The following is a 25,052-nucleotide window of genomic DNA, read 5'->3' on the forward strand; positions in this document are numbered from 1 at the left end:
GTTACAGACATTTCGTTTACTTGAGTCAAATCAGTGAAATTTGGGCTGAAATCCGATATCTAAGTCATATCAATGAATTTTATTGAGTTATTCGCTTCAGTGGCTAGATCTATGTTGAAATCAGCAGTTATTAAGACTCTTTTCTTAGTTTCTTTTTGAATTTGCAATAGACACTGGAATTTCGACAAAAAATGTTTCGCTTCTCCTGGGAATGGAGTTCTATACACAGATAAAATTACAATATTATGCCCTAATTCTACGCAGCAGCTTTCAAATACACATTGTTCATTAAGGAATTGAAATCGAATCTTGCACATATTCCATTGATCTTTCCACAAGTATGCACCATCCTCCTCATGTTAAATTACTCCTACAAATGCTGCTGGCAACACAAAAATTATCAAGGTTATTTAAGATTTTGATATATCTTTGCAAACCAGTGTTCATTCTAGCATACAACCTTGATACTTGGTATTTCTGACAAAATAATTGGCAAGTTGTTAAGTTTTGTTTCTTTGCCATTTGTTTAGTTTGAAGTTAACCCATTTATGTTCAAGTGCATTACCAACGTATTGTTACTTTTTTGGATATTCCTAATGGCGTCTGTTTTGAAACGCTGTTTGTGTATTTTCGTTTCAACTTCGTTATCAACTTTTACAACCTCATCTCTGCATACTAGTTTCCCTTCCTAAGTATGATCTTACAAATATTAATATATATAGTACTAAATTTTGCCGATCCTAGCCTGTTTACATGCAGCCCATCTTGTGTTACACATTTATCACTGATAAATTTATTCGAATCCAAGAGAACTGCACCAAGTCTGTTGCACTGCTCTCTGGTGTGATTCTTTATCTTGTCAATGTATTTATCACTTACCGATCTTCTGTGTAGGATACTACTAATAATTAACTTTGATGCTGGCTACACGATTTTCATCGTCCGGATTAGATTTTTTGCTTCGTTTACAATCTCTTCTTCACTGTTGTTTCGTTGCGAGTTCGTCCGAACGTGGACGAATACACCTTTGTAGCTTTCATTGTGATTTACCAGTAGGAATGCTTTTTGCTTAATTGTCTGCATGTTCTTGAGGTGATTATTTAATTGATGTATACCTATCCATGGGCGGACACTAATTTTAGTATTCGACACTGCAACGTTTTTAATTATGAATCACCAGTTATGAAGAAGTCACATCAGATCCTTTGTTTGTCACGTTTTTGATGCTTCCTTCCTTTGTTTTTGTACGTTGCTGCAACCTACTCGTATTTATTTCTAGGTTCGAGACATTTTGCATTTCTTTCTACACGATTTTCGCCATTATCATAACTTTTTCGGTTTGCATATCACTTTTAACACTTTGAGTTTGACTTTTTTTGGCCAATTTTCTCCACTGGTTCACTGTTTCCACGGATCCATCGTCGTTTTTCTTTTAATAGCTTCGCGTTTTCTTTCTTCAAGGTGGCAATTTATTTTCTGGGGGTCTCAATGTCAGAATTCAGTAACTTGATAACTTCGTCTTTTGAATTTATTGTGTTGAGAAAATCTTCACGTTCATCACTAACACAGTTACGACATGACCACCTAATGAGATTATCTTGTTCTGTGGTTGGTTGTCCTGTCTCTCATTTCACTACATTCCATACACCGTTTTGTTTGGTGTCAAAGTTACTGATTTCTGACATTATGTGTATGTTCTTTGATTTGTAATAGCCTTATTTAGAATTGAGAGTAGTTTTTATAGTGTGTAACTACTGCAGGGTCCTACTTGACCTTGCCAATAGATCTTTTCCTTTCACAAGATACTTTTATCGTTATAGTAAACCATCGGTTTTTACATGGCAGTTTAGTGTTCTTTCTGATTGGTTTATGAGGAAAGCGATTTTCAAACAATGATCAAACTTTCGAAATGTGATGCTATAGAAGAATGCTTAAGATTAGACCAGCAAACCATTTAACTAATGAGAAGATACTGAATAGAAATGGAGAGAAATGAAATTTGTGGCATAACTTGACTAAAAGAGGAGATCTGCTGACAGGCCACATCAAGGGATCTCCAATTTAGTACTGGAGGGAAGTGTTTAAAATAAAAATTGTAGAGCGACATCACTGTATTAATACAGTAAGACGGTTCGAAAGGATGTCGGTTGCAGTAGTTCTTCGGAGACGAAGAGGCTTGCACACGACAGGATAAAATGGAGAGCTGTACCAAACCAGCCCTAGGACTCCTGAAGATTGCGCCAACAACATGCATTCTTATGAACTTTGAGTTTTCGACTAGACCCTTTGACTGCTTCGAATCCGAAGTATAGCTTCTGCAGGGGCGGCATTGTGTGGTGTTTGTAAATATGAAGCAGTAGTTGAAAACGTCGTTAGAATTAGTTTTAGTTGTTAGTGGAGATGGTGTAGCTACTCGTTGGGTTTGTACCGCCTAACATGAACAGAAGTTTTCTTGGATCGTACTAATAACTAATAATTACTGAAAAACTGACATGTTTCTGTTTAGTTGAAAACCAACGTAGTTTACTGAAATTGTTTATGTTGTTAATGTGACAGGGACCATGGCCGAAGTGAACGTAAGTACCGATGAAGAAGAACGTGTCCATTTCAGAAGAATAGTTGCTGCCTTTAAATGTTACAGGTCAATGCGTTTTTTAAATGTTCTTTTCATATATTTACAACAACAGTGAGCAACGTCAGCCTAGGTTATATTATAGACATTCGTACAAGATCTGAGAAATTGCAGGAGTAGAAGCTGAATTTGTTATTTTTTGCCGTGTAATGGAACTTTCTTGATGAAAGTTATTTTTTCCATGATGTTATTCGAATATTTCGACATTTCTGCTGTCAGGCAGGTCCGATGGAATGCCCATCACTGTTGTCAATGCTGTGTGTAATATTATTTCCTACCCATTGACTACAACAATTAACGTCTCTAGAACAGGAATGTTTTCTAAATGTCTTGAAATATGATAAGATCAAGCCAATCTTCAAAAAGCTATTACCAGAATATGTAGGAAAACTTGTCTGTTGCACAGTATTCTGTAAGTCATTGGAAAGGTTGTGACCAAACAAATGGAGCAGTTTCTGATAAAAACAGTAATACTTGACAAATCACGTAGGTTTCCAGAAAGGGAAAAGCTTTATACATGACATTGACAAATTAACTGATAAATATAACCTCCTCATTAGATAAAGTAAAATGGTCACATGAATTTTCTGTGACCTGTCAAAAGCTTTTGTTTTAATGTATCACACATAACTTGTTTTCAAAATACAAAGATATAGTATCAGGGCCTGTGAGTTGCAGTGGTTGATGTCATATTTGGTAGATTGAACACATAGAGTAACCACAAATGGAAGCAATTACTTCTGAGGCTTGAAGACTTTTTATCTCCAAGGTTCAATAGTGAGTCAATACCTGTTTCTGTTGTATATAACTTGCCATTAAATAATGATGTGCATTCAGTCTTGTTTGCAGATCCCACCTCAGTCCTAATGGAATATAATGTCCTAGAAAGTATCCCATATAGTATTCAAAACATCAAAAGACCTTGAATCTTGGTTTAATCAAAGTGGACTGAAAATGAATGTAACAAAGACCCACGTGATGCAGTTCAGAGCTAAAATACCAGAAACAGTTGAAAATAAAATAACTCAGAATGGCTGGGAAATGACAGAAGTAAGCCATGTTAAGTTTTTGGGACCAAGTCTAGACACATATTTTTAATTGGAAGGCACAAGTAGATGTCATAGCAAACAATTTAAATAGTCAAACTTTGCAATGTGTGGTTTATCTGATGTGTCCCACAGAAGCAAAAATGTGTCTCAGACACTTTGAATTGGTTATTGGGTATAGTATAACCTTCTGGGAAAATTCAACCAACAACATTAGACTTCTGATGCTTCCCAAGAAGATCATCAAAAACAGGTATAGCTCGCTACTTAAAAATGCTAAAAAGTAACTAATACTAACTATATATTTATGGAAGTTTTATTTTCCTCTGCAGTAATTGCTATACGCCCAGATATAATCATTTGAAACTCAATTACAGTGACTAGATTGTGATATTGGACCCCTCCTCCCCTCCATTGAAAAGTAGGCTTTGGTGACATACTGATCTGTAGTGTAGCCCAAAGTCAAGGTTTCAATGCACAGATTAATGTGTGACGGAAGATTTATAATTATCTTAAAGGCAACAAAATATATAATGTGAACCTTGGCTAGCTGAAATAGTGGATTATTAACTTTTGGAAACCACCGCCAGTAGTGTGTAGTGCTCATCATATTCATACTACTCCCCTTGCCCCCTTTTCCATATTTTTTTCAGCAACTTCATCGGTTCATCTCATGAGGAGATAGACACAAAGAGGTTACAAATTTGAAATTGCCGTTAACAGTTAACTTTACCCAGATGTTTCTGCTTCTTTGGTACGATCTGTGCACAGGTGCTTTCATGCCAATTTCACAAAACTGTTAATGTGTATGGCCAGCTTTCTTTCGAAACACCTCAAGTGTCAAGTGACGTGTAAATTAAAGAGTGATAAACTGCCCCTGTTTTGATTTATCATAATTCTGAGTGCCTAAGTATTTGGAAAAAGTGTTGTCATAACAAGTGTATATTTGAAGTTCTTTGAAAGCTTAGCCTCCCAGATCCCCTGACTTGAATTCATTGGATTCTTTGGTTGAAGAGTACTTGCAGTGTTGGCGGCCCTTGTACTGCGTACTGTTACTGGCAGTTTGTTTCCATTGCTTGTAGCCAAACAGTTGATAGTATACAGTACTCAATGAACACATCTGAATGTAGTGACTTTCTCAGCTAAAGACACAAATTGATTACTTTTGTTTTTTACGCAGGTAGCTCGTGATTATGATTACAGATCTGGCCACTACGGATCATTAAGGGATGTATTTAGGCAGTTTCCCACATCCACATATGTAAATACCAGACTGGTTCCCATATCCTACCTCAGGTACATGATGTGTAAACACTTTATGCCACGATGTCATATTTGACCTTTTGATTACACTACATGCAGGCAGAAAATGTACACAGCTTAGAAGGTTGAAATATCCTAAGTAATTGTACCACAGTGGATGCCATGTCAACATAAATATAGGACTGGGAGGATTTCACCACCAACAAATTTTTTAAGTTCCACTTAAAATCATATGTCATTAGCAGCAAAAATGTTCATGGTTGCCAGCGAGTCATTGAAAATGTATGCTCCCACATAATTAACATAATTCTGAACCAAAGTGAGTGCCTCTAAGTCTTTATGAAGGTTTTCTCATTTTTAGTATTGATTCTGTGAACTGAACTTTTGCTTCAGAAGAGAGGTAAATTATGTGGAGGAAATTCAATTAAACAGTAGTTAGTATGCCCAGTTCTTTGAACAGGCTCTTGCAGGACATTTTTGAATTCCTGCCACAAACAATGTGTATTACACGCTGTTGAATATAGAAACTGGGTTGGAGTTATGGTGGCCTATAGTTACTTTCTTATGTTGTCAGTACACTTGTGGAAGTGTAATACATCTATTGCTCTGCTGTGTACATTAGGATGAAGCCTTTTGTGCTTCGAAACTGACTGCAGCTAGTGGAATACAATAAACTCAGCTGGTTGGACATAAAAGCAATAATAAAATTGATTAAATAGTTTTTACTCTTCTAATAACATATGGCAATGGTTTATGTGAACTAGTTTATTGTAAGAGGTGGAGCAATAATATAGTCAACAATTGTCCTTGGATATAATAGTGGGTGTTTCCAAAGTTTTTTTGCTTCAGTGTTATTTACTTGAAACACTTCAGAATTGTAGCCATTATTTTTGTAATGCCATTTTCACAAATGTCTGAATTACCTTCAGCTCATTTTCATCAGAACTATTATGATTACTACACACACTTCGCATTCATACACAAATAATACTGATTTACAGCTTCGGTACATAGTACAACATGGAATGGAGTTACATATATTCTGAAATACACCACACAGTCATTTTTCTCTTCCCTTACCTCATGATAAATGCTCTTCAAAGAGATTCATTTCTGTCATTAATGAAATTTGATCACAACCATGTTCTCACCTAAGACTCAGTTGGAATAAGATCTCAAAATTTGGATGGGAAAAGAAACCACATAGCTCACAGGCTTCAGAAGCAGGCAAACCATAAAAAATAAATTTAAAAGATCAGTCACCAATGCAAATGGATACTGCAACCTGCAAACACAACTGTGCTTCCACAAAATGGAGCATAGTATTGGAAAATCAAATTAAAATTAAAAATGGTGTAGAAAGAGCACCTTCTAATAAGCAACACAATCCTCCTGAGATCTTTTTTCAGTTTCCAAACATGTTTTGCTTTATACGGTTGGCCCAACCTATTTGTAGACGCATTTTGGAAAGCTGTCAAGTTTCTCATGCAACTAAGAGTGGCAGTAAATAGTGCAGCTCTTTATCTTTTAACACAAATAAACACAATCACATAACACTGGTACAGACTATTCTCAAATATTGCTCAAATGTGTGCGACGCATACTAGATAGGCCTAACGGGAGATATTGAACGTATGCAAAGAAGTCCACCACAAATGGCCCCATGTTTGTTTGACCCACTGGAGAGCATCACGGAGATGCTGAAAAAACTGAACTGCAATAGGCACAAACTATTCTATGAAAGCTACTTACAAAGTCTCAAGAGCCAGCTTTTAAGTGATTAATCAAATGGTTCATATGGCTCTGAGCACTATGGGACTTAACATCTTAGGTCATCAGTCCCCTAGAACTTAGAACTACTTAGACCTAACTAACCTAAGGACATCACACACATCCATGCCCGAGGCAGGATTCAAATCTGCGACCATAGCAGTTGCGTAGAACCGCTCGGCCACTGCGGTCGGCAGTGACTAATCAAGGAATATACTACAACCTCCTACAAATGACTCCTGCCTCAATAACAACATGAGACAAGTTACAGCAAATGTAGGGATGTTTAAGCAATCTGTTCTTCTGCACTCCGTACTTAAATGGAATGGAAAGAAATCGTAATAGCTAGTACAATGCGAAGTACTTTCCACTATGCACTTCAGAGATTTACGGAATGTGGATGTAGTTTTGTGATCATGTTACACCCTGCCCACTGGAACTGAACCATATATGTTCATTGAGATTTTTTGTTTGTTTGTTTGTTTAATTTTATTGCTGCAGGATTTGATGTTAGTCAACTTGAAAGGGGTAGGAGGGGATAATTTCCATTATATAACTTTTATTCTTAATACCAAAGGTAATTGTATGGTAGGCTGCTTCCTCATAATTTACTGACGAACTAACTTCCTGCATCTCATATATTAAAGTTAAAGCAACTATTTCTGGAGTTTCTGTAGGTGGAAATACATATGAATTTGTGTATTATGTAACTGTAAAATCATTTATCAGTGTACTCAGAAACATAATTATGTTTTGCATGACCCACTATTTCAAAAACGCTGGCAATAGTTTGTTTCAGGTTGCTGTTGTTTAAATGTTAATAAAACTCTGAAGCAAGTAGGAGTCAGTTCCCTCTGAGCGACACAGGTGTTAACAGACTGAAATCTTCAGTCATCACCACCAGTGAATTCTACATAACAGTGGAAAATAACATAAGGACAAATTAAACAATGTGTACTGCATTTAGCTAGTTATTTACGTGTTCCAGAGAATGTTTGTATGATATTTAATTATAACAAGGCATTGGTCAGTTGACAGGTTAAAGAAGTGGCTACATGATGCTCATGTACTGAATTTGTGTAATAGTAAAAATATTTAGGTTATTAGCAGAAGAAACTATGTAATTCTCTTAAACTTCATACAAAACAAGTTTCTAAATAAAAACTCCTCTTTAGAATATAAACTTTTTCAGCCTCCTATTGTATTTTCCTTTGCTGCTTGCCTGAAATTTTATATAAATAGGAAAGTGAAGAAAATTTTAATTAACATGAGGAATTGTGACTGGTCCATGTGTTTCACTACATCCATTCATCACAGCACACTCCATCCTCACTTAAAGTTTGAGTTGTATCAGTAGTTTTTTTTTCAGTTTGCCTCATTCAGTCTTTGCAAGAGTATCTTACCTATTTTTTATGTATTTCTAACATACACTACATACAGTTAATTACAGTGTGGATTTTAGAAAAGGTAATTTTGCTTTAGCACTGATCACACACAATTATGACATATTAGCCACAGAAAAGGAAATTGCAATTTTTATACATATTACCACATTATTATTATTATTATTTTATTATTATTATTATTATTATTATTATTATTACTACTATTATTATGGTTATTCTTCCCTTAAAATAAATTTCTCATACATGTACAGGCCACACACATACATTGGCTATATGGGTAGGTGTGACAGCTTTGACTATTTGAGGTGAATTGTGGCTCACATAACTGGCATTTATAAAGGAAAATAATGCCTGTATTTTTTGTTTTGCAATCTGATTAAAATTACTTGGCACTGTATGTTGCCAAACTGGCTGTCAGCTCCTTCCTTGTGAAAACTCGTACAAGGGGTGGACTCATTTTTGCATGCTATAGCTGGTAGCAATTAAAAAGAGGATCCAGCACTGCCTGGTAAATGGTTGTATACATACACTGCAAGTCAACTGAAAGTCTGTTGCATTGGCAGTTGCAGCTATTGTGTCACATTGCAAGCTCCGTGTGGAGAAACTAAGTACCAAGGTGTGAAGTTTCAACTAACAAGTAATTTGAATTGTACTATAGTTTGTCTTTATGCCTGTCACCATTTCATATCAACCATAATGGATTTTTTTTTTTAAGGGAAAATGTGTAATATATATTGCAGTACTGTAGTTAAAATACATAACACTTGTAAGAAGTGTCTTGCTTTCGTAATTGAAAGTTTCAACACTTCCAGACCAGTATTTGTTATATCTGTCAAACTTATGCCATGGTAATACTCAGAATGATTTTTCACTAAAACTAGCAGACTATCGTATTGAGAGTTGCACATTTTTCTGCGTGCATTTACACAATGAAATGATTCTTAAATGTGAGTTATGCAGAATATAATTGCATTGGAAATAATTGAATGAAAATGTGCAAAGTATGTTTGCTTTGTGAATTTTTCTCTCTTCGAAGGTTAACACAAAATACAAAAGTGACTGAACTGAAATGTTTGAGAAGCTTCAGACACTTTATTTTATTTTTGTTTTCAAATTTAAATATGAACATCCAATAATTTTGCAGATTCCACCTAGTTGTTATCTCTTGCCTGTGCATAATATTTATCATTGGCAGTGTACTTTTTGATGTACACTATTACTTATTGAGGCAAACAGTGATGAAACCACTGGCATATGTAACTTATGTGAGCAGTAAATTATAGAAATCCTGTGGTGATGTGATAGGACCAATCTTGAGATATCTTAGTAATCACTCAGAAAATGTATGTCTGGATCACTGGCAGACTTGGTGTACGGTTTAGTCCTTTCCATTTGTGATAGTGGATGTAAGCATGTCATACTTAATGATAACACAACTGTAGAAATGTGCAAATATCGAGTGGAATTGGCATCTGTAGCATCTGAAGAGACACTTAATAGTGACAAGATGCCAGTTTAAACTGTGACGTGCACTAGCAGAATACAGTATGTGAAAATAGTTCTCATCTGGACTCTGCAGTTCCTGCAAGGAGAGAACATGAAGTGCTGTATTCTGGTTCAAAATGCGTGAAGAAATTTTCCACAGACAAAATACATCACTTCTGGGAATCAGAGTTGAAATTGTAAATTATATTCCTGTCAAGCTAGATTCCACAGTGGTAAGATGCTCAACTAGCATTTGGAAGAGCATTGGTTCAAATCCCAATCCAGCCATCCAGGTTTAGCTTTTCCATAATTTCACTAAAATTGCACAAGTCAGATGCCAGGATGGTTCCTTTCCCATGAGACACTCCCACTTACAGCAGCCCCAGGAGAGGAACCATGACAGAGGACATGCAGGTCACCACATGAGATTGAGCTCTCTCACTTTGGATATTAGAACACAGGTAAGCCATTCTTCTGGGAATGCTGATCATACAGAAATAAGCAGTAAGGGATTCCTTGCAGCTGGAGTATGAGGATTCATGGGACATGTCTTATACATTTGCAGATCACCACTTCTGCCTAAGGATTAAGTAACGTTTGTTGAAAATGATGTTACATTCTGTTTTATTTAATAAATAAGAGATCACAGATTATTGTGACAAATTGAGTAAAAGCTTTGGTCCCTCTGAACAGAAAGTCAATGTTTTAGACCACAATGACTTTAAATTTTCATTTGTGTGATGGCAAAGGAGGATAACTGTACCAGTGAAGTAAAGACCTCCTGTAAATTACAACAGCATATTGTATTATTTGCAGCAAGCTAAAGAAGTGTGTTCACATTATCAAATGACAGTGCATATAAAGTAATATAGAGGGTGACTAAAAATGTCAATTGTTGCTGTATGATGTCATTTGTTTTACATATTTTTGAATTCTTGTAGATCTGTAGACTCAATACACACAACTATGGAAGCACTTTTCCACATTGTGTTTTGCAGTGCCAGTAATATCTCAGCAGACACCTTCTCCAGATTCTTCTTAATAGCTTCCATGACAGGACAGAGTTCCTGTCCCAATTCAGTTTCTAGTTATCTTGTTGAGTCATGTTAAGTGACATTTACACCCTCACCAGAGGAGAGCAGGCTGTGCCACCTGCCTCAACCCTTCTACTTAGAAAATTACTTAGCTACAAAATGAAATAACAAGTTTATTGTTATCAGTCTCAGTTTATTTCCACATTATGTTTTAGAAATTTAAAGCTGCATTGTGAGGTGGATTTATGTAGATTACCATGTCTCATGTTACATCTTTGGAGTAACCTGTATTACTTTTGAGTAGAAGAAGATAAAAAATAAAAATCTATTCCAATAAACGGCTTACAGTTTTATGAATGTTTTTGGCTGAAAGCATGAAGATAAATTTGAATGTAAAAGTAAAAATACATGCAGGGGCACAACACCTTTTTCTTTCACGTTCCATCACAAGAATGATCACACTTCATAAACATCAAAGAAAGTGAAGATGGAATATAGAACCTAATAAGTTCAAAGAACATATAACAAACAAAACTCTATTTTGGAACATATCAATGTACTGTGAAGATCTTAGATTGCATAGATGAACGGAAATATAAAATATAAAAATCTCCAGTGTTCATAAATTCTTTTATCTCGTGTTTACATCAATTACTTCTTTCTATACATTTGAGAACTCAGGATGGCATATTAGGAACATTAAGTATAAAGAACATATGAAATAATTATTTTGCTAACAGTGGCAAAGCGGCAAACTAACTCACTAATTATTTGTGAATATGAAGGAGGTGGCAGGCATTTTTTAATCATTTAGGATGGGCTCAGGTTGTTGATTTTTGGAGCATTTCAAGGCTGTCTAGTTTTTTTGCCTTTAGGCTGGATATGTAAAATGCTGATACTTCCCGTTATTAACATGGTGTTTAGTTTAATGGAGGTGAATGGCTCGTGCTGATATGAGATATGCTCCCATGTTTTTCTTGAATTTGATCTTGGCTGTAGAAGGTGGTGGTGTCACCTACTTGGTATGCAATTGTGAAGTTCATATTTTCATAGAAGCTTTTGAACAATTGGTTTAACTCGCTGATATCTTTTGTGACACAGAGAGAGGTTTCATCCCATTGCCAGGCCATTTAGAGCTTTTTGTTGAATTTGAAATACTGAGTGAGTGTATGTAGGTACATCAGTTTAGTAATGTGTGTAGAAATGAGTTTTATTATTTTTTTTTTCTTGTTGATTGGCATGAATGATCTGTAGTGTTGGATCTATTGGTACAGAGGGAATAATTTTTTTGTGTCAAACAAGGCAAGTGTTTCTCCATCTGGAATTTTTGCATTTTTGACATTTGTAAACTCAGTTGTTTTTCTAAGTTTTCTGTTATTATTCAATATGTACATTACTTAAAAAATTTTGAAGAACTTTTTGTTGAATTTGAATGTTCTACTGTTGTATAGTTCTCTTTAGCTGTGGTCATTGGGATTCCATTTTTATGGATTTTTTGTTGTGACCTGAGGGCGGGTGCTTGTGGGTTCGTTGCCACAGTGTTTGTAGCTTTTTGAATGGTGAGTAGGAAATTTATGTTATTTGAAATGTATGTAATCTCCTTTTGGATTCTGACTGTTGGAGTCTTAGGTATTTCTATTACATCATTGGAAAAGTTAAAAGTTTTCTCTATGTATGTTGATCTATTCATGATTACACGTGCTTTACTTTTGTCAGCTTTTACAGTTATTGCATTATTTGTATTTATATTTTATACTACATATGAGGGCTGCTTCTCCTTTCTTGTGTGCATGAGGTGGTTTTATGACCTCCTCCTCCTTAATTTTGTGACATGTTGCTATTCTGTCATTTTGCTTGTCAAGGGCAATAGCTAAAATCTGTGTGAGCCTGGTGATGAGGTTATCTCGAGTCTTTGGTGCAATGGAGCTTTACTATTGTGTTTTAATTCTTTGCTGGGCGGTACCTCTGCTTCTGCAGTGATTATTATCTCAGTGTTGTTGAGGTCAGGGGTGATGGATCTGTGTTTCTTTCAGCTGTTTTCATTCACTTTGGGATGTAACTGTTGTTTGACAAGATTGTCTAGTTTTCCCTTATGTGTGGTTTTCGTTTTTTGCACAATAGATTCTAGTTGATGAAACAACATTCCCAACAGTAACTCTGTGTTATAAAGCTATGTATTGACCATATCATCTGATAGATAGAAGCTTAAATTCCAACACATCTGTCATAATGAAACCTGTGCACTCTGTTGGCCATTGCTTACATATAGCATGTTATAGATGTAATCTTAATAACCTACCGCTCTGCCGTAAAACTGTGCTCTCTCTCTCTCTCTCTCTCTCTCTCTCTCTCTCTCTCTCTCTCTCTCTCTCTCTCTCTCTCACACACACACACACACACACACACACACACACACACACACACACACACACACACATTAATGTAACATAGCAATGAGAAGTAAATTGTTATGTGTACTGGTATAATTTATGCCAATGTTGGCAACATAATTATTTTATTTGTTCTTTACACTTCATGTTTCCAACATGCCATCCTACATACTTAAATGTGTACAAAATATAAACTGATCTAAACATGACAGAAAGTAATCGGTGACCATTGGCATGTTTACACTTATAATTATATTCACATATGGAACTGGCAACTGTAGATCTTCACAATCCTTAGACACTTGGTCATAAATAGTGTTCTGTTTGTTATGTGTTCTTTGCACTTATGCCATCTTTGCTTCCACTACTGTTAACAAAGTGTGATGATTTACATTTATATTTTCCTTCAAACTTTTAGCCACAGATCACCATCAAACTATGAGCTGTGTGCTAGAATAGTGTTTTGTTTTTGTCTTCTTCTGCTAGATAGTGCCAAAGTCATAACGCAACACAAATATGTCATATTAATCCACATAAATCCACCTGACAATGAAGGTTTAAATCTCTGAAACACATCATGGAAGTACATGGAAGTAAATAAACTGTAACTGGTGACAATAAACTTGATTCCATTGCTTATGGAGAAACACGTCTGTGGTAAAGACAGCCAACCTTTCAGGTTTGGTAAAGCTTTGAACTATAGAAAGGTCTTGATCACACAGTTCTTTATTAAACATTATTACACTTAATTTTTGCATAGTTTCTAAGACGAAGGCAATTAAGGCCTTCACAAAAGTATGTTTTAATATGAAATGTTTACCTTACAGTGTTTCACCTATTTATTAAGGGTAAAAGTATTGAATAAGGAATTGTGCCATCCAGACCTTTCTATATTTCACAGATGTGCCACTAAACATGATGTTTCATTCAATATCAGTAACAGTCATGGTAAAATCAAAACAAAAATTATCAAATTTAAGGTTACCCAGCTATTATTCTCAAAAAATTCACTGAAAACCTTGATGAATATCATATCATTAAACTGCTCCATCGCAGATGTTTCAAATCCTTTTGAAAAAGTGTAAAGTTCATTAAACAGACCATAGTCACTTCCATGTCTTGGAATATAAAAGGAATCAAGTGTTGCTTATTGTACCATAATATACTGGAAAAGTCAATATCTAGGACCATTAACAAAATGTTGTGGTTGTTTGATATAGGCAGCTAACCACTCGTTGACATATTAGATTGCTGGTGTTTGATGGTGGTGTTAAGAAATGCCAGTGATGCCAGACTGAAATTCATTGGAAGAATCCTAAGGAAATGCAATCTGAAAACAAAGTAACTAGGTTACAGTACACTTGTTTGCCCACTGCTTGAATGCTGCTCACTGGTGTGGGATCCGTTTCAGATAGGGTTCATAGAAGAGATAGAGAAGATCCAACGGAGAGCAGCGCGCTTTGTTACAGAATCATTTAGTAATCGTGAAAGCATCACGGAGGTGATAGATAAACTCCAGTGGAAGACTCTGCAAGAGAGACTCTCAGCAACTCTGTATGGGCTTTTGTTGAAGTTTTCGAGAATATACCTTCACCGAGGAGACAAGCAATATATTGCTCCCTCCTACGTATATCTCGCGAAGAGACTATGCGGATAAAATCAGACAGGTTAGAGCCCACACCAGAGGCATACCAACAATCTTTCTTTCCACGAACAATACAAGACTGGAATAGAAGGGAGAACCGATAGAGGTACTCAAAGTATCCAATGGCACACACCGTCAGGTGGCTTGCGGAGTATGGATGTAGATGTAGATGAAATAAAAATATTGAAGCAGATAGGTCTGTCAGTGACTAGGGTTATAGCTGTCCCTGCCTTAAAGTCTTTCCATTTTACTGAGTGTATGGTAAGGTTTGCTCCACAAGCTGTCACAGTAGGATGGCTTGTGTGCCTCGGTGATACAGATAGCTGTATAGTAGGTGCAACCACTTCAGAGCAGTGTCTGTAGAGAGCTCTGACTGATGTATATTTCCTGAAGAGGAGTGGCAATCTTGTAAGTAGTTGCTAGGGCACCAGTGTGGATGATTGACTGATCTGGCTGGCAACATGGTGTTGATACTGTGAGTGGCTGAAAGGGAGGCAAACTTCAACCATATATTTTCAGTGAATATACGGCTCTGCTGTTTTATTTAATAATGATGACATCCCCTTGGGTTAAATATTTCAGAGGTAAAATAGTTTTTCAGTTATATCTCTGAGTGGGAGATTGCTCATGAGGTTGTTGTATTCAGAAGGAACAAATGTGGCAATCTCTAGGTCGGAGCGTGGAATGTTAGATCCCTTAATTGAGTAGGTAGGTTAGAGAATTCTAAAAGAGAAATGGATAGGTTGAGGTTACATATAGCGGGAATTACTAAAGTTTTAAGGCAGGAGGAATAGAATTATTTTTTGGATGAGTGCAGGATTACCAACACAAAATCGAATAGGAGTAATGCAAGTGTGCAAGACTAGTAGCTCGACAGTTGATGAAGAGATTGAAATGAAGTATACTCAGGTAAAAGGAAACAAAGTATGGTGAGACAAAAGAAATTACTCAGTTTGTTAATGGAGATGAAAATTTAATTTTAATGTGAGACTGGAATTCAATATAAGGAAAAGGAAGAGAAGGAAAAATAATAGGAAAATCTGTACTGGAGAAAGAATTGAGTGAAATTCCCTGGTAGAATTTTGTGCAGAGCAAAATATAATCACTGCAAATGCTTTGTTTAAGAATCGTGAACAAAAGTTGTATACATGAAAGAGACCTGGAGTAACCTGAAAGTCTCAGATAGATTTACAATAATAAGACACATTTAAGACTGCAAAACATTTCCAGGAATACCTGTGGATACTGACCATGACTTGCTGGTTATGAACTGCAGGTTTAAACTGAAGATATTGCAGGAAATAAAGGAGCTAGGATATGGGTAAGTTGAAAGATCCAGGTGTCGAGTATTTCAAATGGGGCATTAGGTAACAATTGACTGAAATGGGAAATGTAGCAAAAAGGCAAGGGCCACTAGCAAACCTTGGATAAGACACGAGAAACTGAATTTAATTGAGATACGAGAAAATACAAAAATACAAGATATGAAAGGGATTACAATGGTTTATAATATTTGATTTTTTTATTGAGCCAAGAAATCCCATTGTGTGATGTTGTATGTGGATATGAAACAAAAAATAGAAAATGACAACCCAGGAATGCTTAGAGGAGACATGCAAAGCTGTAGAATCTTGCTTGACTTTGGGAAAGATAGATGCTGTCTATATGAAAATTGAGGTTATTGTTGAAGAAAAGAGAATGTCTCAGATGACAAACAAGTACTAAACAAATAAATGAAGGCTGAAAGGCAGAAGGACTATATTGAAGGACTGTACAAAGGGAATGACGTGTAGTTAGTTGTTATTTAAAGTGGCAGAGGTTTGCACAGGGTAGAGTAGAATGGAGAGCTGAATCAAACCAGTTCTCAGATTGAGGACAGCATGGTAATTTTATTGCCTCTGCAGTGCTGGATGAGATAAGGATTTCAGCTTCTAGTATATCGTTATAGAGAATGAATACCATTTATTACTACTTTTATGTCCAACCAGATGCATTTATTGTGTTTCAGTAATTGTAATCAATTTTAAATCACAAGAAGCTTCGTTCTCAGTTACACAAAATAGCAATTGATGTTTCACATTTCTGGAAGTGTATCAGGTCATTGTATGGCTGGAGTTACAGTGGTGCCATTAAGTGCAGAATAATTCCACCCTGAGGGCATTAATATACAAAGGGCAGACAATTTCAGATCACAGCAGCCTAGAATCATAATTAAAATATTTGTTCAGAAGAATGCCTGTAAGCCACACCAAATGTGATATGCACTTACTTGTAAGTAAAGGTACAAACCTGTTTGGCTAATTGATAAAAAGTAGATCTGCAACAGTCCTCCATTCTGCAGAGCTATCTTTGGTGTGAAAGGTTATATACTAGGAAAATATATTATGAGACTAGTTTTCAGATCACCACAAAAAGCTAAATAAGTTCCTTGTTTGCAGTGCAAGATGATGCAATACTTACTATTTTATGTGCAAATGCTGCAAAAATTTTATAGTGCGAGCAGTGTACATTGTTCTTGGAATGGGTTACAAAAATAAAGAAATGTCTTAAAAAGACAATGGGAGGAGAACACAGCCATACAAAGCTAATAAATCATTTTTGAAGATGCTGAGAGCCATGCGAGTCTTAGTCTTTTTGAGAGTATGTTAAAGGGAACAATACAATGTGCTTGGGTACTGCCACTTTTAACAGAGAAACCGACTGTAATATTAGTAGAGTTTGGAGATGGAAAATAACCAAAATTTTTCCGTCAGAGGAGAATGGTGGTACTATGCTCAAGATGCCCAGTCTGGTGGGATAGGAGGAGATACACAACATCTCGCATTTTCGTAGGCAAATCCTTTCTCGCTTGACTGTAGTAAGCCAGGCAGTGACAGTGTAGTAGGCACATTCACTGTCTTCACACCCTCAAGTAATAATATAATGTTCCTCAAATGCAAGAAAATTTTATATCAGAAATTCATGACAAAAAATTTGAGGTTACTGTAGTGGTCAACTTGAGTGATTTGTGTGTGTCACTCAGAGTGTAAATTGAGATTTGTGGGTTTTAAGAGTAAATAAAGCAGCTGCAACTAAATGAACATAGACTTCTGCTGTACAAAGGAGGATGAGTGTACCATTATTACAGTGTCCATTTTGGATTATAATATTTTATATTTCGACCTATACAATAATAGAAAATCACCTGTGAAAAATAAATAATGGAACAGCTGAAGACAACCAACGTCTGTGAAATGGAGGCATCAAGCAGTGGATAGGCATATAAATGAGAAATTGAATGTGATGTCTCTAATTTGGAGCCGACGTCATCTTATAACAGTTAAGTGAAAGAATTTCAGTTCCTCTTTCATTTTTTAAGATATTTCATTTCAGTTAAAAGTATACAAAAGAAATTTAAAAATGTGCTCAGAAATTTATTTGTCATACTCTTCAGTTATCTATTGATTTTTCCCAAAATCTTGAGATAATCCTCATTCTGGAAACATCCCCCAGGCTGTGGCTAAGCCATGTCTCCGCAATATCCTTTCTTTCAGGAGTGCTAGTTCTGCAAGGTTCGCAGGAGAGCTTCTGTAAAGTTTGGAAGGTAGGAGACGGATACTGGCAGAAGTAAAGCTGTGAGTGCCGGGCGTGAGTCGTGCTTCGGTAGCTCAGATGGTAGAGCACTTGCCCGCGAAAGGCAAAGGTCCCGAGTTCGAGTCTCGGTCGGGCACACAGTTTTAATCTGCCAGGAAGTTTCATATCAGCGCACACTCCGCTGCAGAGTGAAAATCTCATTCTGAATACTATTGAACAAATTGGGAAGGTATTTTAATGGAGTTTAATTAAACTAGACAATAATGTAGTTGTGGGTTACTTTGTATCATGGTTCTTCTTTCTATTTTAGAGATAATACTGCTACACTTGTTTGTACTTGACATACTTGTGCATTGAATGGTTGTCTTTGCATCCTTACAAAGCTTCTGAATTTAATGGATTCTGAGGAGTCATCCTCGTTCTTCAAGAAACTTATTTTATTCAAAAGCATGTATGAATGCTCATAACAGCCTTTCTCACTGTTCCCTTACTTTCATTCACTCACTTTCTTAACTTTGTAGGAGTGAGTACTTCTCTGTTACACCATTGTTTAACTGTTGTTGCTGCAGATTCACTTGTTGTATTTCCTCTGCACACTCTACTTCACATATTATCCATTCCATAATGATTGACCCCTGACTTTGGTCTCATATTCTGGTTACATTTCGTGGCAGACATTGATATGTTGTACCTTGCCAGAATTGTGGCAATGTCTACATTTATTTTATGTGTGAATGTTACATTTTAGTTGAAAAAAGGATGACATATGTTGTAATATTATGAGAAATCACGCTTTTTTGATCATTATTTGGTGAGAGCCAACTTTGAGGTGTCATATGAACCGGACCATACATAGGAGAAAAATTTTCATTGTCCTTTTTAAATATACAATCTTTTGCTGTTTGCAGGCGGGAGAATACTGTTGCAGTCACTGTAGTGGAGAAAGCACAGGTGTAAAGCTTGAAACTTTGTTGATTATGTCATATGTCATCAGTAATGAATACTTCCTATCTTAATAGTTTGTAAAGCAATTACATTAATAACTACAATTCGTGTGGTGGAACTTAGTTGTCATACCAGCATGCTGCCAGTTTTGTAAGACAAATGCCTGTTCATCAGTGGAAGATGGCAACTTAGTACTAGTATACAAATACAGCATTGCCACATTCAGTTGTTGCAGGTAGAGGGCAATAAAATGTGAAATTGCAAATCATCGCTTGATGTACAAGCAGCTGTCAGTAGATGAACAATGAAAGGTACAATACATTTTAATAGTAAATGAAAAATCAATTAGCTCGAATAAATTTTGCAGGAAAGAATGATGAATGAAGTAAAACCTTCCTTAATCATTTTTACTGCTGTATTAAGAGTCACTGCTGCTGTTGCAGTTTTCTGCTTAGCTCAGCAATGGTTCTATTGCTATGTCAAGACAATGGGCTCTTTGTGCATATGTTTGTAAGTTCATTCAAGTGACTCACTGAACTCCTCCAGACATTTTGGGGAACACTTTCCTGAGCAGAGTGATACAACTGTAAAGTACCATTTATCTTAAAATTCTGTTACATTGTTCTTGACAAAGGCCCAAATAAGTTCAGTGACATTAAATTCATGATGTGCCACAGGCAACCACAGAAGTTTAATTTTCAGTCCACTGACTGCAATACACTGTCTGCAAGGTTTTCTTGTGACCTGAAATGCGGTCATGCGTGTTCCAGTACACCTACTTTAGTAAATTCCTCATATGATGTTGCATTAGATGGAAGGTGTACATTATTGATTTCCATCCATTCAATATTAGAATTCTTCTTCCATTTTACAGATTGATTTTGTGATGGTAGATTTATCATTGAGTGGTCCAGAGCCTGGTTTATAACAACTGCAGATATTTTTGATAAATTTTTGAGAGTGCCCTTAAACCGCTCTTCATAGTGTCCGGCATTCATCTTGGAATAATAATTTGCACCTCCTTTTTGTCCACTGAAACAGAAGCCAGCATCTCGCATGAACCCATTTTCATTCCCATTGTGGAACATTATAATCCTTTTTTCAGATCTGGATGCTGTTTGAGTTTCTCCGTTCCATCCAGTTCACTCTTGAACACTTCCTCTGTGATAACTGTGTACATATGCATTTACAGCTACATAGACACTCCGCAAGCCACTGTACGGTGCATGGCGGAGGGTACTCTACCACTACTTGTCATTTTCCTTCCTGTTCCACTCACAAATAGAGCGAGGGGAAAAGGACTGTCTATATTTCTCCGTATCAGGCCTAATTTCTCGTATCTTATCTTTGTGGTCTTTGGCACAATGTATGTAGGTAGCAGTAGAGTCGTTTGGCAGTCAGCTTCAAATGCCAGTTCTTCAAATTTTTTCAATAGTGTTTCTCAATCAGAACATTGCCTTCCCTCCAGATATTCCCGTTTGTGTTCCCGAAGCATCTCTGCAATACTTACGTCTTGTTCGCACCTACCGGTAACAAATCTAGCAGTCCACCTCTGAATTGCTTTGATGTCTTTCTTCAGTCCAGCCCAGTCTGAATCCCAAACACTCAAGCAGTACTCAAGAACAAGTCGCGCTAGTGTGTTATATGCTGTCTCCTTTACTGGTGAACCTCTCTATTGTAAAATTTTCCCAATAAACCAAAGTCAACCATTCACCTTCTGTACCACAGTTCTCACATGCTCATTCCATCTCATATCACTTTGCAATGTTACGCCCAGATAGTTAAATGACTTGACTGTGCCAAGCAGGACACTAGTAATACTGTATCCGAACATTATAGGTTTGATCTTCCTACTCATCCCCATTAACTCACATTTTTCTACATTTAGGGCTAGCTGCCATCCATCACACCAACTGGAAACTTTATCTAAGTTGTCTTGTATCTTCTTACGGTCATTCAACTGAAACACCTTACTGTACACCACAGCATCATCGGCAAATAACCACAGATTGCTGCCCACCCTGTCTGCCAAATCATTTATCTACATAGAGGACAACAGCTGTTCTATCATGCTTCACTAGGGCACTCCTGATGATACCCTTGTCTCTGATGAACACTTGCTGTCGAGGAAAACATACTGGGTTCTATTTTTTTTAAGGAGTCTTCAAGTCACTCACATATCTGTGAACTTGTTCCATATGCTTGTACTTTTTTAACAGCCTGTAATGGGGCCCCATGTCAAATGATTTCTGGAAATCTATAAGTATGGAATCTGCCTGTTGCCCTTCATCTGTAGTTCTCAGTATATCATGCGAGAACTAGGCAAACTAAGTTTTGCACAAGTGATGCTTTGTAAAACCATACTGATTTGTGCACATGCAATTCTTAGTCTCAAGAAAGTTTATTATATTCAAATTGAGAATATGTTCAAGGATTCTGCAGCAAACGGAAGTTAGGGATATTATAGGTCCGTAATTTTGCAGGACCATTCTTATACCTTTCTTGTATACTGGAGTCATCTGCTCTTTTTCCCATTCGCTTGGAACTTTGTGCTGGGAGAGAGATTCATGATAAATGCAAGTGGCATAGAATACTCTTTATAAAATCGAACTGAGATTCCATCTGGACCAGGTGATTTATTTCCTTTCAATTCTTTCAGCTGTTTCTCTATGCCAGGTATGCTTGTTACTATGTTGTCCATACAGGAGTCTGTCCATTGGTCAAATGACAATATGTTTGTACAATTCTCCTTTGTGAACGATTTCTTGAACGTAAAATTTAAAACTTCGGCTTTTTGCTATCATTAGCTACCACTCCAGACTGGTCAACAAGGGAGTGAACAGAAGTCTTAGACCCATTAGCGATTTTATGTAAGACCAGTATTTTATTGGATCCTCTGCCTGATCTTTTGCTAAGGTGTGACAGTGCTAGTTGTTGTATGCTTCACGCATAGATCTTTTCGTAGATGCACAAACCTGTATGAAGCTTCACTTGTCATCATTTGTGTGTTTCCTTGTGGACTGAGAGTGCAACAGCCTCTGCTTCCTCACCATCTGCCGAATTTTGTTATTAAACCATGGTGTGTCTTTTCCATCCTTTATCCTCTTACTGGGCACACAGTTCTCCATATCATGATTTTCAAACTTTGACCGTAATTCCTCCACATCCATCTTACTGGAACTAAGTATCTAGCAGAAATATTGTCCTAGCCTTCTTGACTGATTTATTAACTTTTGTACTCATAGTTGCTGGTATCATGGTTACTTATCCCTGTTTCTATAGTAACATCATTAATAAGCTCTGACCTATTTGTAGCTACAAGGTCTAAGATATTTCCATTGCATGTGGACTGCTGAGATAGATACTCAAGACCAAGCAAAGTGGCACAGTGGTTAGCACACTGGACTTGCATTCTGGAGGACAACAGTTCAAACCTGCATCAGGCCATCCTGATTTAGGTATTCCGTGATTTCCCTAAATTGCTACAGGCAAATGCCAGCATGATTCCTTTGCAAGGGTATGGCCAATTTCCCTCCCCATCCTTCCCTAATCCAATGCGATCAATGACCTTGCTGTTTGGTCCCCTCCCCCATGGTATTTTGCATGACTGTCTGTCTGTACACCCCCCCCCCCCCCCCCCCCCCCCACACCCAAGAATCTATAGACATTCCAGTGTATACTCAGCAGGTTTTTGATGCATAAAGCAGTTTTCATCCCTGCCATCCGAATGTACTGGAATGGTTTGCTCTACACCAACTCTGATCATTGTAATAAATAGTCCATTCAGTGGTTTGCAAGTGTCTTATTTTCTACAAGAACTTGTCTCTCTTTCCTGTTATTCAATTCTTTTCCCTCAGTACGAGATTTTTTGTTGAACATTATGTATCTGAAGCCCAATTTCCAAATAATATGCCAAAGGATTCTTTCATTCATATCAGTAAAGTCTCACACTTAAGTCTTCACTTTTCCAATATTCCACATTGAAGTCATAGATTTTTCTTCTCATCAAGATGTAAACTCCTGTCACCTGTTACAACTTTTTTTTTTCCCTAATGCATGACATGAAGTATTTCTAGATTCTCTCAAGATCTTCTTCACTGTACTGAGACATTCATAAGTTCTCCTTATTGGCTTTGATACAGAACTGCCTGTGCCCTCTTCTTTTTCAACCTCAAAGTAAGCACATTCACTGATTACAACGGACTTTTCACAACTCTGTAAATGGTTCAGGGTTTCACACAAGTACAGACAACTAATTGTATTGTGATGACTGCCTTACACTAGTATCCAACAGTGAATGGAGGCACAGTTGTTTCCTATCTTATGGGAAGCTTCAATGTAAACATTGCTACAATGAACAATAAAGTTGAAATACTGCTTAGAGGGCCAACATACATGAACATGTGACAAATAATGATAAAAAACAAATAAATTAAACATGTGATATTAGTTCTTAAAGTAGATTACGGTGTACAAAATACACTGATTGAAAAAAAACACAACATTGAGAAAGAATTGTTCAACATAAGTGAATGTTAGTATGCATGTTTGTAAATCTGAAAAAATATATCTATTCAAATTTCATGCTAATCACGAGTGGTGTTAGTAGCACCACTATGAAGATGCAAATCAGGTTTGCTTTAAATACATGCTGTAATGGTCGTGATCATTTGTCACCTTTGAGATTGGACGTGGGGAGTCAGTGAGTGCCTTTGAGGCAACTTTGTCGCCATTATCAGCACATAAAGAGTTTGAACAAGGTCATGTAATTGGGCTACAAGAAGTTGAATGTTCCTAATGTGATGTTGCTAAAAGACTTGACAGGAATGTAACCACAGTCCATGATTGCTGGTAGCAGTGGTCATGAGAATGTTCTGTTGGAAGAAGACCGGGCTCTGGACTGCCACATGGCAGTTTCAAGAGGGAAGACCATCGTGTTCACCATATAGCTCTTATGCATAGTACTGCATCTGCAGCAGCAATTTGAGCAGCAGTTGGCATGACAGTGACACAGTGAACTGCTACAAATCGGTTACTTCAAGGACAGCTCTGAGCTAGATGCTCTGTAATGTCCACTCCATTGAATCCAAAACACCATCATTTGTGATTTCAGTGGTGTCAAGCGAGAGCTCATTGGAGGGTAAGGTGGAGGTCTGTTGAGTTTTCTGCCTCAGTGCCAGTGCGTGTTGGTTATTAGGTGGCCAGTTGAGAGCCTGCAGCCAACCTGCATGCTGGACACACTGGACCTGCACTTGGAGTTAAGGTCTGGGGCATGGTTTCTTTACAACAGCACTAGGACTATCGTGATTATCTCACATAGCCTCACTTCAAATTTGTACGTCAATCTGGTGATTCGACGTGTTGTGCTGCCATTCATGAACAACAACCCAGGGGGTATTTTCCAACAGGATAACACTTGCCCACATACTGCTGTTGTAACCCAACATGGTCTACAGAGTGTTGAAATGTTGCCTTAGCCTGCTCGATCAAAAAATTTTATCTCCAATGAGCACATATGGGACATAATCAGGTGACAACTCCAGTGTCATCCACAAACAGCATTAAAGTTCCTGTATTGACCAATCAATTGCTACTGGCAGGGAACTCCATCTCACAAACTGAAATCTGGCACCTGTACAACACAATGCATGCATGTGTGCCTGCTTGCATTCAACATTCTGGTGTTACACAGGTTATTAATGTACCAGCAATTCACATTTGCAATGGCTTATCTTGTGCTTACAATCACCTGTAGTCTTGCAATGTTAATCACTTAAATATGTTACCTAGACAAATATATTCCTGAACTTGCATTACTCTATATTAATTATTTTTTGGTGCTGCAGTTTTTTTCCTGTCATTA

General features: G+C 36.9%; 1 protein-coding gene across 1 annotated transcript in view; it reads left to right on the forward strand.

Annotated features, from left to right (window-relative positions):
- Window positions 1–1,696: 1,696 nt before the first annotated feature.
- The window catches only part of LOC126299438 (carnosine N-methyltransferase-like), a 686,336-nt gene continuing 662,980 nt past the window's right edge, over window positions 1,697–25,052 (forward strand). The window contains exon 1 of the mRNA XM_049991346.1: window positions 1,697–2,420. The gene's annotated coding sequence lies outside the window, so the exon portion shown is untranslated. The remainder of the gene's footprint in view (window positions 2,421–25,052) is intronic.

This window comes from Schistocerca gregaria, chromosome X (genome assembly GCF_023897955.1).
Source record: "Schistocerca gregaria isolate iqSchGreg1 chromosome X, iqSchGreg1.2, whole genome shotgun sequence".
NCBI classification, from domain to species: Eukaryota; Metazoa; Arthropoda; class Insecta; order Orthoptera; family Acrididae; genus Schistocerca; species Schistocerca gregaria.